This window comes from Poecilia reticulata, chromosome 1 (genome assembly GCF_904066995.2).
Source record: "Poecilia reticulata chromosome 1, P_reticulata-male-v2, whole genome shotgun sequence".
Lineage (NCBI taxonomy): Eukaryota > Metazoa > Chordata > Actinopteri > Cyprinodontiformes > Poeciliidae > Poecilia > Poecilia reticulata.
In genome coordinates, this window is record NC_088830.1 from 32,984,972 (window position 1) to 32,999,874 (window position 14,903).

Below are 14,903 nucleotides of genomic sequence, written 5' to 3' on the forward strand. Positions count from 1 at the left end.
TTTGACACATTCATTCAAAGCCAGTGGCTGATATTCTAAAACTGTGGGTCTGTTTACCCGAGCATGAGTTGGAGTTAATTAACTGTGCTAATGTTTCAGATCCAATCTGTATTCATTGTCCAGACTGCTGTCTCTTGTTTGTCTCTTTGCATGACAAGCAGCAATTCAAAATGAGAAATTCAAAACTTTGTTATTGGACCTATAATTTGAATGTTTTGTTCTGTAAAGCCGTAGCCTTTCTCATCTTTTTAGTCCACTTTGTTGAAAGATGAAGCAAGAAGAAACAATTACTTCAAGACTTGGCTTTGACTCACTCTTTGATTTTACCAAATGTCTTAAATATACACATCTGTAAATGTCTGGTTTTACCACAACTTATTGTCAGAACCATCCAAGAGAAAATTTCTGCTACATAAACGCAAACCAAAGCTTTCCAACTGGATCATTGTCTATTTGTGTAAAGGGATCTACATTATCTCAGATTTCAGCTGTTAGTTGGTAACAGAGTCACTAACTCTGACTGTAGTTTCAACATATCTTGCTAACCGTCAACTTTTGCCAGGCAGACCTCAGGACATGCACACTATTCCACATGGACGAGGTTGTGGTGGAAGTGGGAGATTAAATCCGTAATTCTGAGGTAATTTGGTTTTTATTTGCGTTCTTAAGGAAGCTCATATCTCCTTGCAGAGAACAGAGGAATGAGTCTGAGGAACTCCACCGCTTGGTTTGAACAATATTGAGTAAATGCAGAGCAGAGGCACTTTTCATAAAGGGGATTTGAGTGAAGCCTGCCTTGATATAAAATGTACAGCAAATGGATCAGTGCCAGCTCCCTGCATTAAATAAAGTGCACTCACTTTGTGGGTTAACAAGGCTCAGTCAGGAGAAGAACCAACAATCAAATCAATGGGAACAAATCTCATTCACATTCATGTCTTTACCAAGAAAATCTAACTTTGTGAAGGGAAATAGAGCTGCACACTGAGCCTTTAGCACGACTCCAATCATGATATCATATTTCTCTACTGCTGCCTTTCAGGGGTAATGCTGTCTAACTTTAAAGATGGCCAAAAAGGAATCGTTTTTCTCACAGGAGTTCTTTGTTTCATTGATGTGTGCATTTATGTGCCACCAGTTTTAATGTTTAGCGCTCAGCGCCATGAGCCTGGGGCTATTTTGTGAAATTTCCACATGGATAAACATATTGAAATTCAGTAACAACTTTTCTTCTGAAAGGCCAACGTGAAACACCTCAGGCTCAACAAAATGAGACACTTAGAAGAAAACAGTCTCAGTCCCACATTTTAAAAGTCCTATTCCTCCCTTTGTCTGATCAACAGAGTAAATTAAAGACTATTGTGCAGTTTTATATGAAGTGAGCAGATCACACCAATTCCACATTAAATTATGCTTACTTTTTTAATGCATACATTAAGGTAAGGAAACAGATTCTAAATGGTTTTTAGTTTCGATTTTGGGAACTTCTGAAATGAAGAAAGCCAATGACGGTATTGCAAACATTAAAAGTAAAATCAGTATCTGAACTCCTGTCAATGAAGGAGCCATCCTGTGTTGGGTCTCCTCCCTGTTAAGCACCAAGCAAAGCTTCAGTCCCTCCTTACACCTCATGTCTGGTTTGCTTTCAGAATGTTTCTTTTCCAACAGAAACTGTCCATGTTGTTAAGCTTTCCTTCCCTTCTCTCAACTAATATCTGTATATGAAGATATGAAGTTGCTATATTCATATGTGCATACGAAGATACCAAAAATGTGGCCAGAGGTCCAAAACCTTTATTACTGAAAAATGTAAGTCAGTTTTTGACATTTTAGTCATGGCTAGCTGATTCCTAGTAGTTGTCATAGCTTTACATCTGTTTCTTGCTGATTAACGAGGAACCACCTTCACCAATCATCCTTCCCAGTACGTCTATTCACTTTTATCAGACCTCCATTTCCTGTTTTTATTCCTTTGTTCTTGGATCTTTGAAGTTCCTTTCATTAATCTGCATTTTGGATATTTGTGTTGATAGCTATTACACGCCAGTGACTCGTTGTAAATCTTGAACAGAAAACTGACTCTTCATTTCCCTCTGCAGACCTGCCGTTTTCAGGTTAAGGAAAATGTTCAGGATCCCTGTTATCATTCACACAGTGAGCTACTGATGCTGGCAGGGTCTCCTGCAGCAGAGAAACCAGGGTAGAAGCCAGACTGAGACCGAATCAAGGACCTTAATGAAGCAAGGCCACTGAAATTGGTTAACCTACTTCAGAATATGGAGGCCAGGGTTGTTTCCTTCAAACGCTGTAAAAATGAACACGTTGGCAGGAGATCCAGTCCAGTGTTGAGCCAGAAGTACCAGCTGGAATCTGAGCCTGTTCAGGGTTTAGGATCGGAGATCAGGAGCCGACTGGGTTTCCACAACTTTATAGTCATTAATTGAAAACAGCATCAAGATGTTCCTTGGGCATACAATGGAAAAGATAACCTACTCACTCAGACTTCAAAAATCCAAGTATGACCTGCGCTGGGGACCTGCAAAGGCCCTGTTGATTTAGTTAAACCTAATGGATTTGTCTTTTGCCTTATGTCGTTTGGTTTTCTCTTCCAGAGTAAATTCTTATTTAAATGGTGTACAGTGATGAGTCTATAAACATGCTGTAGCTGTAAATTGTTATTCCAAGATGTTTATTGTATGGAAAACATCATATTGTCAACATTTGTATTATGCACCACTGAAGTATGGTTGTACTTTGCTCTGCTGGAAAAAATTATTAAAAATCTAAGTTCAAAAAAAAAAAAAAAGATGTTCCTTGGAACATGAATCACCTCAGACATTTTGAGGTATCCAAGATATGACATTACGTTGCCTCAGGGATTGTAAATTATTGATAATACTGATGGACCAATGCAGGTTAGAGCCTGAACAACTAAATATGGATCTAATACTTCTAATGAACAACTAGTCTTTAATCTTTCCAGTTAAAGCAATCAGCTCAAATGTTGTAATTGGAACAAAATAAATAAATGACTCAAAACACTGGGGCTCATCTTCATAGACAGAGGAGAAACATCAGATTTGATTTTTATGACCTTCTTCACATAAACAACTGATAAACCATCATCTGAGGTTAACAAAGCATGTTGGGTTGGAGCAGACACAGTTCTGGTAATAATAGTAAATAGTATTTTGGGATTATTTTCCAGGGCTGCACAGTGGCGCAGTTGGTAGAGCTGTTGCCTTGCAGCAAGAAGGTTCTGGGTTCGATTCCCAGCCCGGGTCTTTCTGCATGGAGTCTCCATGTTCTCCCTGTGCATGGTGGGTTTTCTCTGGGTACTCCGGTTTCCTCCCACAGTCCAAAAACATAACTGTCAGGTTAATTGGTCTGTCTAAATTGCCCCTAGGTTTCTACACACACTGACCCCACTGAGGGACAGTGTGTGTAGAAAATGGATGGATGGATTATTTTCCTTTCATTTCATAAGATTACTAAAAATATGACTTATCATCATTAATCGCCTTTTTATAAGAATCCAGACATGTTTTTAAATATTCACAATGACAAACTAGACCTGGACATGGACCTTGTTGAAGACCTTGTTGTTGTACTGCACCTAGTAGCACTGAAGCATTTCAATTAAAATGCTTCAGTGCATTTTAAGCTCTGTATGTTTGGCTTAGTGAAAGAAGCCAAACATACAGAGCTTCAATAAATCCTGTGTTTAGAAGCTAACATGAAGAAAGAAACCAATCTGTGGCAGGTTTTCAACCACACAGCCTACCTTGTGCCCTCCAGACCAACCCCTGTGATATTTGTTTGTGTGTAGAGCAGATGGAACATGTTGACCAAATATATTACGGAGACCTTATCCATGAAGACATGATGTGAGTCTTTACAACCTGTCTGACCTTAATACCTCACCCTGTGCGCTTAATGGGGTCTTGTTATCCGATCGTGCTTCTCAACCTTGTGACATTTCACTGTGCAATGAATGCAGCCTTCCTCTTTACTGAGTGACAACAACCTGCATTTCAACAACTGCATTATATGAAACAGGGATAATTAATATTAGAAACCTGGTTTAATACTTAATGGAATGTTAGGTTTCATAACAAAGTCATCAAACTGTTTCTCTCCACTTGAAGTTTCTAATAACTGAAAGCAGCTGTTTATGTATTTGGGGCAGAAGCTCTGAGTAATGACATTTGGCTTTTTCCCCATGCATACAAAGTTAGCATGTCAGGGGCTGAGATGGTTAAGGTAAGCAGATTGACAAACACAGCTCTGCTCCTTTGACACTTCCTGCCCCCCTCCTCTGCACCCCCTGCTGCAGCTTGACTGAAGAATTACTGTATTTGGTGCAATTTGATGGACTGCTGAACTGTGAATATGCTTTGGCTCCAGACAGCTGTCTTGCCCAGAGTGAAATGTGATGGATGGGAAGGAGAGCAGGGGGGACATATGGAAATGACCGGGCATGAAGGAAGAAAGAGAAATTCTGCTTCCCTTTGTTTCATCACCCTGACCACACACTGACAGTAGTTTGCTTCCCCCACTCAACGATTCAACCACGTTCCTCACCTGCTTCATTTTCCCTCAATCAGCATCCTGGGAGCCTAATTTTCTGCAGGTTCAGACTAAAATTAATTTGGCAAATGTAGGAGGTTCCTGTTATTGATCTAAATAACTTCATCGGGATGCATTTATCACTCCGGCAGTGACAGCAGCTATGTCTCCTTAAGCAGCTCCAAGTCGTGGAGGCTTGCAGGTCGGTGCCGCAGTGACAGCAGCTAAAGATCAGGATTGACAAAGTGCATCACCTCCGCGGATAGAGTGGCACCAAAGAATAATTTACCAATAACTCACTATATTTGGCAATGCCTTAGTCAGCAGAAATCTCACAGGCCATCAATCCAATCCAAAGAAATTGATCTGCTGATTGTGTTTGCATGTGACTGCGATGAGGGCAGAAAAGGTAAAGGAGGCAGAACTGAGGAGATCGAGAGGCAGAAAGAAACCAATAATCCTTTATTTGGCCCTTAGAGGAGAAATTAGCATTGGGTTATATTTCAAAGACAACACCAGTTATTCTGTTTTCAGGCTAATAGTCTGGATGCTGACCATTAAGTTTTCTGCCACCTGTGTTGAAGTTGTAATAGAGCAAATGTCTTGTATAAGTGATCAAAGCAACTTTAACATTTCTGCATCAACTGCTGAAGTCTTTAACTGGTTTTCTTTTCTTTTCCTCGCTGAAGATGAGCAGATACCCAGCATGACGCAGCCACCGCCAAGTCTCACCATAGCAATGTTTTCAAAATGAAGTGCAGTCAGTTCTCCGTTAGACACATTATCTGACCTGAGCTGTGGGTCTCTGCACCTCCTCCAGAGCTACCATGGCCTTGCTGATGAATGCTCTGTTTGCCCAGGCAGTCAGTGTAGGTGGACGTCCATGACTGGGTAGGTCAACAGTTGGTCCTTCTGCTCCATGATCAGATGAGGGATTGAACAGAGCTCTAAAATGTTCAAAGTTTGGAATATTGTTATAGAACCAGCTCTGCTTTAAATGTCTCCTCCCTGACCTGTGACCTGTGACCTCTGTTCCTCAGTGTCCATGATGCTCACCTGGCTGCTCTCTAATATTTTCTAACAAACCTCTGAGGCCTTCATACAACAGCTGGACTCACATTGAGAATAAATCACACACAGATAAACTATTTAGAGCAACTGGTTGCGCTGTATTTTGTATAAGTATGTCATTCTTTTCAGATATATATTTTTAAATAAACAGACATCCTTGTAAGAATACTTTTCCAAGGCAATGTATGTGTTATACATTCATATAAGTGTATATCTTGAGATTCTTTGAAAGTAAGCTTAACCCTGTTTTGATTTATTAAAATGATTCATGACAGGCCACTTAATTCATAGTAATTGTCATATATTTTGCAAAATACATCCTCATGTTTGAAGGATGCTTTACAGGTGCATCCTTCTGAAATGTGCTGTTTTGGTAACACGTTATTTGAAGGGGTGTGTATAAGACTGACATGACACTGTAATAAACATGACAACACTGTAATAAACATGACATGACACTGTAATAGACATGACATGACACTGTAATAAACATGACATGACACTGTAATAAACATGACATGACACTGTAATAAACATGACAACACTGTAATAAACATGACATGACACTGTAATAAACATGACATGACACTGTAATAAACATGACATGACACTGTAATAAACATGATATGACACTGTAATAAACATGACAACACTGTAATAAACATGACAACACTGTAATAAACATGATATGACACTGTAATAAACATGACATAACACTGTAATAAACATGACAACACTGTAATAAACATGACATGATACTGTAATAAACATGACATGACACTGTAATAAACATGACATGACACTGTAATAAACATGACATAACATCTGTCATGAACATAAAGAAGTCTTTATGAATGTTTAGGACAGTTGTCATGAAAATTGCTCTAAAAGTTGCATTGAAAGTAAATTAAAAGTGACAACTTTGCATGATTTTGTAAATAATGACAATTTAATGAGTTGGCATATTTAATAGACTTTCGATGCAACTTTTAGAGCAACTTTGTATTAAAAGTATCATTATTTACCGAATGACACTTCATGACATCTCAAACATTCACCAAGACTTCTTCATGTTCATGACAGGTGTTATGTCATGTTTATGACAGTGTTATGTCATGTTTATGACAGTGTTATGTCATGTTTATGACAGTGTCATGTCATGTTTATTACAGTGTCATGTCATGTTTATTACAGTATTATGTCATGTTTATTACAGTGTTGTCATGTTTATTACAGTGTTATGTCATGTTTATTACAGTGTTATGTCATGTTTATTACAGTGTCATGTCATGTTTATTACAGTGTCATGTCATGTTTATTACAGTGTTGTCATGTTTATTAGAGTGTTGTCATGTTTATTACAGTGTCATGTCATGTTTATTACAGTTTTGTCATGTTTATTACAGTGTCATGTCATGTTTATTACAGTGTTATGTCATGTTTATTACAGTGTTATGTCATGTTTATTACAGTGTCATGTCATGTTTATTACAGTGTCATGTCATGTTTATTACAGTGTTGTCATGTTTATTAGAGTGTTGTCATGTTTATTACAGTGTCATGTCATGTTTATTACAGTGTTGTCATGTTTATTAGAGTGTTGTCATGTTTATTACAGTGTCATGTCATGTTTATTACAGTGTTGTCATGTTTATTACAGTGTTATGTCATGTTTATTACAGTGTTATGTCATGTTTATTACAGTGTCATGTCATGTTTATTACAGTGTTGTCATGTTTATTAGAGTGTTGTCATGTTTATTACAGTGTCATGTCATGTTTATTACAGTGTTGTCATGTTTATTACAGTGTCATGTCATGTTTATTACAGTGTCATGTCATGTTTATTACAGTGTTATGACATGTTTATTACAGTGTCATGTCATGTTTATTACAGTGTTATGTCATGTTTATGACAGTGTCATGTCATGTTTATTACAGTGTTGTCATGTTTATTACAGTGTCATGTCATGTTTATTACAGTGTCATGTCATGTTTATTACAGTGTCATGTCATGTTTATTAGTGTCATGTCATGTTTATTACAGTGTCATGTCATGTTTATTAGTGTCATGTCATGTTTATTACAGTGTTATGACATGTTTATTACAGTGTCATGTCATGTTTATTACAGTGTCATGTCATGTTTATTACAGTGTCATGTCATGTTTATTAGTGTCATGTCATGTTTATTACAGTGTTATGACATGTTTATTACAGTGTCATGTCATGTTTATGACAGTGTCATGTCATGTTTATTACAGTGTTGTCATGTTTATTACAGTGTTATGACATGTTTATTACAGTGTTATGTCATGTTTATGACAGTGTCATGTCATGTTTATTACAGTGTTGTCATGTTTATTACAGTGTCATGTCATGTTTATTACAGTGTCATGTCATGTTTATTACAGTGTCATGTCATGTTTATTAGTGTCATGTCATGTTTATTACAGTGTCATGTCATGTTTATTAGTGTCATGTCATGTTTATTACAGTGTTATGACATGTTTATTACAGTGTCATGTCATGTTTATTACAGTGTCATGTCATGTTTATTACAGTGTCATGTCATGTTTATTAGTGTCATGTCATGTTTATTACAGTGTTATGACATGTTTATTACAGTGTCATGTCATGTTTATTACAGTGTCATGTCATGTTTATTAGTGTCATGTCATGTTTATTACAGTGTTATGACATGTTTATTACAGTGTCATGTCATGTTTATTACAGTGTCATGTCATGTTTATTACAGTGTCATGTCATGTTTATTAGTGTCATGTCATGTTTATTACAGTGTCATGTCATGTTTATTAGTGTCATGTCATGTTTATTACAGTGTTATGACATGTTTATTACAGTGTCATGTCATGTTTATTAGTGTCATGTCATGTTTATTACAGTGTTATGACATGTTTATTACAGTGTCATGTCAGTCTTATGCACACCCCTTCAAATAAAGTGTTTCTTTTGTGTTTTTACCACATGCCATATTTTAAGTGGCACTCTCTTTGTCCCAACAACTCTGTCAAATATTTCACTTATATACCTCTATGAATAACTTGTGTGAAAGCTCTTCATATATGCAATATATAAACTTAGGAAAATTCAATCAAAGGACTTTTTTAATGTTCTTAATTGGCAGCCTGCCATTTTAATTCATCAAGTGTATTATGGATTGTGGGACATCTGCCCATCTTGGAAATATGAGAGGCTTCAGGTTCTTAGGGAATTACTTAATGATGTGCTGATCCTACCTTTGAGTGTGTGCTTCCTAAAAGCACATGAACACACACTTCCACTCTAAGCTCAGGTGTTTGTTCAACATCTTGTTCAAATAAACCTGATATTAAAGCACTGCCACACAGCACTTTCCTGACCTTCCAGATATATTAGAGAGAAATTTAAAAGAAGACATGAAACACAATAAGTTCAATAGTGCTGCTGTTATGCGGTTCAAATAAAAGCAATAAAAAAAGAAATCTGTACTAAACACAACATGGTTCTTGTCTTGTGTTTACGCTTTGAAGGCCAGGATTTTTATTTGTGGTCAGATTTCTGACACTAGTTGCATGTAGCTGCTTTACATAACTGCAATCTAATGTGCATAATGTACATTGGAAACAAGATGATGGCATATATGAGCAAATACTACCTATATCTCTAGGGGCGGCACTGATGGATCTTAGAGTTCTTAAGAATGGAGCTAAATCCTTTAGACTCTTCTCCTGTGGAACAATTTTAGTCCATGAAGCAGACATCCTGTATACTTTTAAGGTTTAAAATTGTCATTCATTCGATACAAAACTACTTTGTTTATCTAAAAGGTAAAGTAAATGTCACTCATAGTATTAGTAACTCATAAGTATCTTCAAAGAGCTGTTGTAGATGGTAATGTAGGAAGAATTTCCAGTAGCAGTTAGTCATGCAACAAATCTGAAGACCTCATGTGCTACTAATGATGTCACCCATCATTAGCATTAAGAGATTTAAAGAGGAGTTTCTGCTGCTCCTCTTTAAATGCCTGTCTGTGGTTCTGTTGAGGATTCTTTCTGTTAAAGTTCTCCTCTCCATTGTCACCACATGCAATGGTATAAGGAATTGGTCCATAGCTAAAAACCAACTGAAATTGTTGTCCACTGTTAGCATTTTTCTCTTTTGGGAGAGATTACTGCTAATTCATTTTTTTTTTGTTGAAAATTTGCAAAACATCTTAGAAATCAAAGCTTTCTATGCATTTCCTTGGTTTTTGATATAATTTTAAACTGATGGTTTTAGTGTGGGAACTTCAGGCATCTTGCCTTAAAGTAGAACCACAGATCTGAATTTGATTTACACAGGTTTGACATCATCATAATGGCTAATAGTTTATAGAGAACATTTCATGCAAAATCCACTTTTTTAGCTCACAAATAAATTTTTTGTACTTTGAATGTCTAGGAGTTAAAACAATTATTCTCTCCCGTTGTTGCATAGATATCTTTATACTTTTTTGTGTTATTTGCTCATTTTTCTCTATTCGCTATAACGTTATATTGGCTATGACGTCACCGCATTTGCAGCGTAACTTCTTAAGAGGGTCATGACAAAAAAAGAACAAGGTCATGACTTCCGGTGTTCTGTTCGGCTGATCGGTTGTGAATCCGCCATTTTTTTTTTATCCTCGAAGTGAGTTTTGTCGTCCAAGTTCAGATGTGCCGAAATTGCAAATAAAAAGGTCAAAATGTTCGCTTCTAGCGTGTATTAACACACACGATTCCTTACGTCGCCCTCCAGCATCAGAGCCTCATCGAAGTGTTTGGTTAAGTTTTATTTCTCTCGGGAATGGACCCACTTCAGAAGGAAAAGTCCGTTTTTGGAGCACTTACGGACTTGTATCAGGGATTTTCCTAAAGACTTCGTCTGATTGAGGCATCAGTTCATTCTCTCTGTGGAAAGATGTACACAGCAAAGAGGTAAACTGCTAATAACGCTAAAATGACAGCAAAGCTTATTGTAGACAGGAATGTTGTGTGTCGATAATGGCGTCCCTGGCCATTGATGGTAGCATTGAGGCTTCTGTTAGCGCTGTGTGCTAGCTAGCGTTTAGCTGCCTCCTTGAGGACATAACTGTAGTGATGGGAATTTCGGCTCTCTTCAGAGAGCCAGCGCTTGTGGCCCGGCTCTCAAAGAAGAGCCGGCTCTTTCGGCTCACCTGACTGTTTGCTCCCTTCTCTGTTTTCGCATAATGGTATGATGTTCTAACATGTAGTTGGCCACAACAGAGACATAATATAAGAGTAGACCCCGCATTGGCTGCTCCGGCGCAGGAAATACGGCGGCCATCTTGGAGCGGTCGTCCCTCCTACTTTGCTCAATCAAAACAGCAGAAGATGCCTCAGCACTGAGGGATATTGTTGTTCTGATCGATGGACTATTGATGTGAGGGCTCCACAGACAACATTTCACAAGTAAGATGGACATACTATTGTGTATATATTGTGATTGGAATATTACTTTATTTATGTCCACTGGCGAGATAGCAGCTAATATTAGCTACAGAGCTTGGTGTAATACGGGTTCAGCCCCGCTATGAAGGCTAACTGAGATTCTGTAAACCTAAAAAAATTAATTATTCTCTAACATTGACTTAGATTATCTGACACAAGAGCCTATATTAGACATGAAACAATATAACACACATTATAAAACATGTGTTATAACATTCACCTGCAAAGTTTACACAGGTGGTATTATTTATATGTAATTCTTTCACTAGTAAGATGCATCCCAAATCTTCCGTTTTTGTTTTGAAAGTTTTCTAAAGACACGATGTGAGGAAGAGGGAGAATCTATAAAGAGATGCAGCACGGATGAATCTCACATCGGATTTTGGACTCAATCTGCTTCTGAATATCTAAAGCTAGAACTTGTCAGCTGAAAAAAAAAAAATATATATATATATATATATATGTATGTACATACATGCATATAAACATGTATCCAATATATAATATTCAGTATCAATCATTATTTTTTGTTTGTATAGTTATATAAATATGTATTGATCTTACTAAATAAATTAATAAATAAATTATGAACGTCTCTGTGCTTTGCAATCTGCTCATCATACATCAATATCAGAATATTCCATTCCTATTCTATTGTTATAGCCACTAAGTATATTTAAATATGCTGAACTATGTATTAAAAACATACTTAAATAATACGATTGTTTATAAATGTAGCTTTGATAGATGTCTGAATATGGTTTCCAGTAACAAAAAAGCGTGTTATGATCGATTAAATGCGCTGATACGTCATTGTGCTGCTAAACGCATAACGCTGAGTGGAGTGGTGGACCGCTCCAAGATGGCCGCCCTAAATCTCGTCAGCGACAATAGGCGAGAGCGGTCCATGAGGGTCTATCCTTATATTATGTCTATGGGCCACAAGGCTACGCTGCTGCGTTTGAAGAACGGCTAATAATAAAGAACGGCTCTGTGTGAGGAGCCAGCTCCCTCCATTCATGTCAAAGTGACGTCTCTGAGAGCCGAAACGTTCTCGACTGACCGATCTTTACATCTCTACATGTTTTGTTTATAATTATTTGGCCTTTTTTTGCCGTTTTCGTGTAGGGGAACCCATGACCAAAACGCATTCAGTTACGTTCTTGATGCTCCTGTTTACTAACCCCTTAATTATGTCCAGGCTTTGTTTACTTAACTATTTAGTATTCAGATTTTAAAAGGTATCTGACATGCATGGACACTAGAGTTAAACTTGTAGGTATTTGGTATGAATGGTGAGGGTAGATACAGTACCAACACCATAGCGATGCATTATTTGAACGCTTGGTTCTGCAGGTTTGTTGTCTTCATCCTCCTGCTCTGGGTCAGAGTCTGGGTCCAACATGTAAGGTTGGATAGACAAGTCTTCAATTATTGCCATCTTTAATAAACTTTGTAAACTTTGGAGTAGAAAGTTTCTTTGAGCGAAGTGCAGAGAAAAGGAAGGATTTAAAAGCCACATTAAAGCAAGCTTGGTGTATGTAAACTTATGAGTTTGAAGAAAGTAAAAACTCTAAATGGAACTAATTGTTGATCCCATTTGACCTAAACCAGGAGAGGTTTGATCTGACTTAATGTCAGATGGTGACATGCAGGTGAAAAGGTTTTACACAGAGTATGTAAATATCTGGTTTATGCCTCCCAGATGCCTGCTGAGTATGTATGTGTTGATGAAATCCACATGTTTGTGGGCTTTGACAGTGTGGATGTCATTTTATTTGGACATAATCTTTCTCTCTGCTATTTGGTTCTACAGAATAGAATCAGGAAACAATGTTTTTATTTGCTTCAGTCTACTGCTGCCATCGGACTGAAAAGGCAACATCCCAGAGATCCATCTGTAAACAAACAGCATCTCAATATATAAAGTGCATTGGATGAATAACACCAATATTTGATTCATTCCTGTATATAGAAAACACCAGGCCAGTAAACATAAAAAAAACTTCAAATGTTTCTTTAGATTTTATAGAAAGTGTATTTTCTACCCTTAGAGAGTAAAAAAAAGCTTTGAGATGTGATATGTAAACCAGTGTGCTGCACTAAAGCTGAACTGTTTCAGGTTTGAAAGCTTCAACAAAGCATTGATTTTAGGAGAACTGAGCCGTTTTCCAGTTCAGGGGAACAAAGATGTAGGTTTAAACATTTTCTTTGTTTCACAGACCCCAGGGCTTTGATTAATTGATTTTCAGTATCTACATAAAGTCCTGTTGCCTTGGATTTATACCCAACATGCAGTGCTTTCAGTCTCCACCGCCACATAAAAACACAAGGATTCATGGCTGCTCCCAGGCACCATATTAAATGCAGTTTGTCTTCTCCTGAAGACATAACTCTCCTCTGTTTACCATAGTTCAACAAGCCCCTTTGGGCCAACAGCCAGACTTTTAGCTCTCATTTTTTCTGTACTACCTGGACATAAAATGAAATTCATGACATATTTGTTTTCCTTGACACTATATTTGTCTTTGGAGGCAGAATCTGTTCTTTTAAAAATGTTTATTTTTGTTTTTAGTCACTTCTCTTTAACAGCCTGTGTAGATTCTGTCAATAAAAAAACATGCAGATCAGATCTTGACTTTACCTGTAACTTAAAAGATGGATTTAAAAGCCCCACTAACCATTTTTACTTATATCCATGTTTGGCCATGATGACACGATGTGTGAGACAGACGAGCCAGGAACCCACGGTCACAGATTGAACCTTTACCTCGTGGCTCTTTCCCATCAGCACCAGCTTAACCCAGTTCAGTGCGACACAGAACATTTGATTGCCCTTCATTACAATTGAGCACCACCTCAATTTAGATGAGGTTGTTATAGCAACTTGGCCACCAAGCACATGAAATGTCTGCACCTGGTCATTGGACACTGAATATTGAATTTTCCTCATCTAACCATCAGTGTGGTAAAAATCATCCCCCAGCTCTACGCTTTGCCTCATGTGGAGGATCTGGTGGTGGTGGCCTCTTTCAGCAGTGGATGGTTGAGGAGCACAACAAGGTTAACTTTGCTTGGCATCTCTGGGATGTGCTTGACAACCAAGTCCAGTGCAAGGAACTGCCAGTGGAGCCAGTTCCTCCATGGATCTCCTCTTGAGCTGTCTTGGCAGCAAAAGAGGTCCTAAGGGGGTCATAATGTTGTGCCTGATCAATGCAAATACAAGTATATTATACAGCAATTATTTTTATTTATGTTGTCTTAGTTTGCATTGTAGGTTCCAAAATATTTTTATTCAAGATAAACTTCTGAAAAACGAAATCACAATTTGGTTTGAAACAAAAGTCTGGTTGGATTTAATGGGAACAGTCCAGTTTCCACATAAAGCTCTGAGCGACGCTAAAAAGGACAAAATTCTGCTTTTAATTGACCAGCGAAGCCATTCCAGTCTGCAGGCAAGGTGTTGGATTTAATTGAGAAGAGATGTCAGCTCTGCGATTGGAAGACTCAACTACAGCAGTCCTCAGAGTCTGAGAGTCAGCAAAGTCAATGAAAGGCCTGAACTTTCAGACGGCATGAAAGAAATGAGGGCAGGCGATGGAGATGGGGGCCGGGGAAATATCCAAGAGGGACGGGAGGGGAGGCGGGGAATGGCCAGAGACACGGAGCAGAGTACACTTACGTCTTCTTTTGCCTGCTTGGGCGTTTCAATGCTGCTGAATTACGCCTGATCTAAAAAGTGCAGACAGTTGGCTGCTCCGAGTTGATGATAA

At 37.9% G+C, this 14,903-nt stretch overlaps 1 protein-coding gene across 2 annotated transcripts in view; it reads left to right on the top strand.

Moving 5' to 3' along the window:
- sorcs3a (sortilin related VPS10 domain containing receptor 3a) overlaps nucleotides 1–14,903 on the top strand; it is a 225,158-nt gene that overhangs the window by 68,450 nt on the left and 141,805 nt on the right. The window contains exon 1 of one of the 2 annotated variants that reach the window (XM_008422206.3): nucleotides 10,279–10,596. The exons of the other annotated variant lie outside the window; for it this stretch is intronic. The gene's annotated coding sequence lies outside the window, so the exon portion shown is untranslated. Of the gene's footprint in view, nucleotides 1–10,278; nucleotides 10,597–14,903 lie in introns of those variants that run through there. 2 annotated transcript variants of the gene reach the window in all.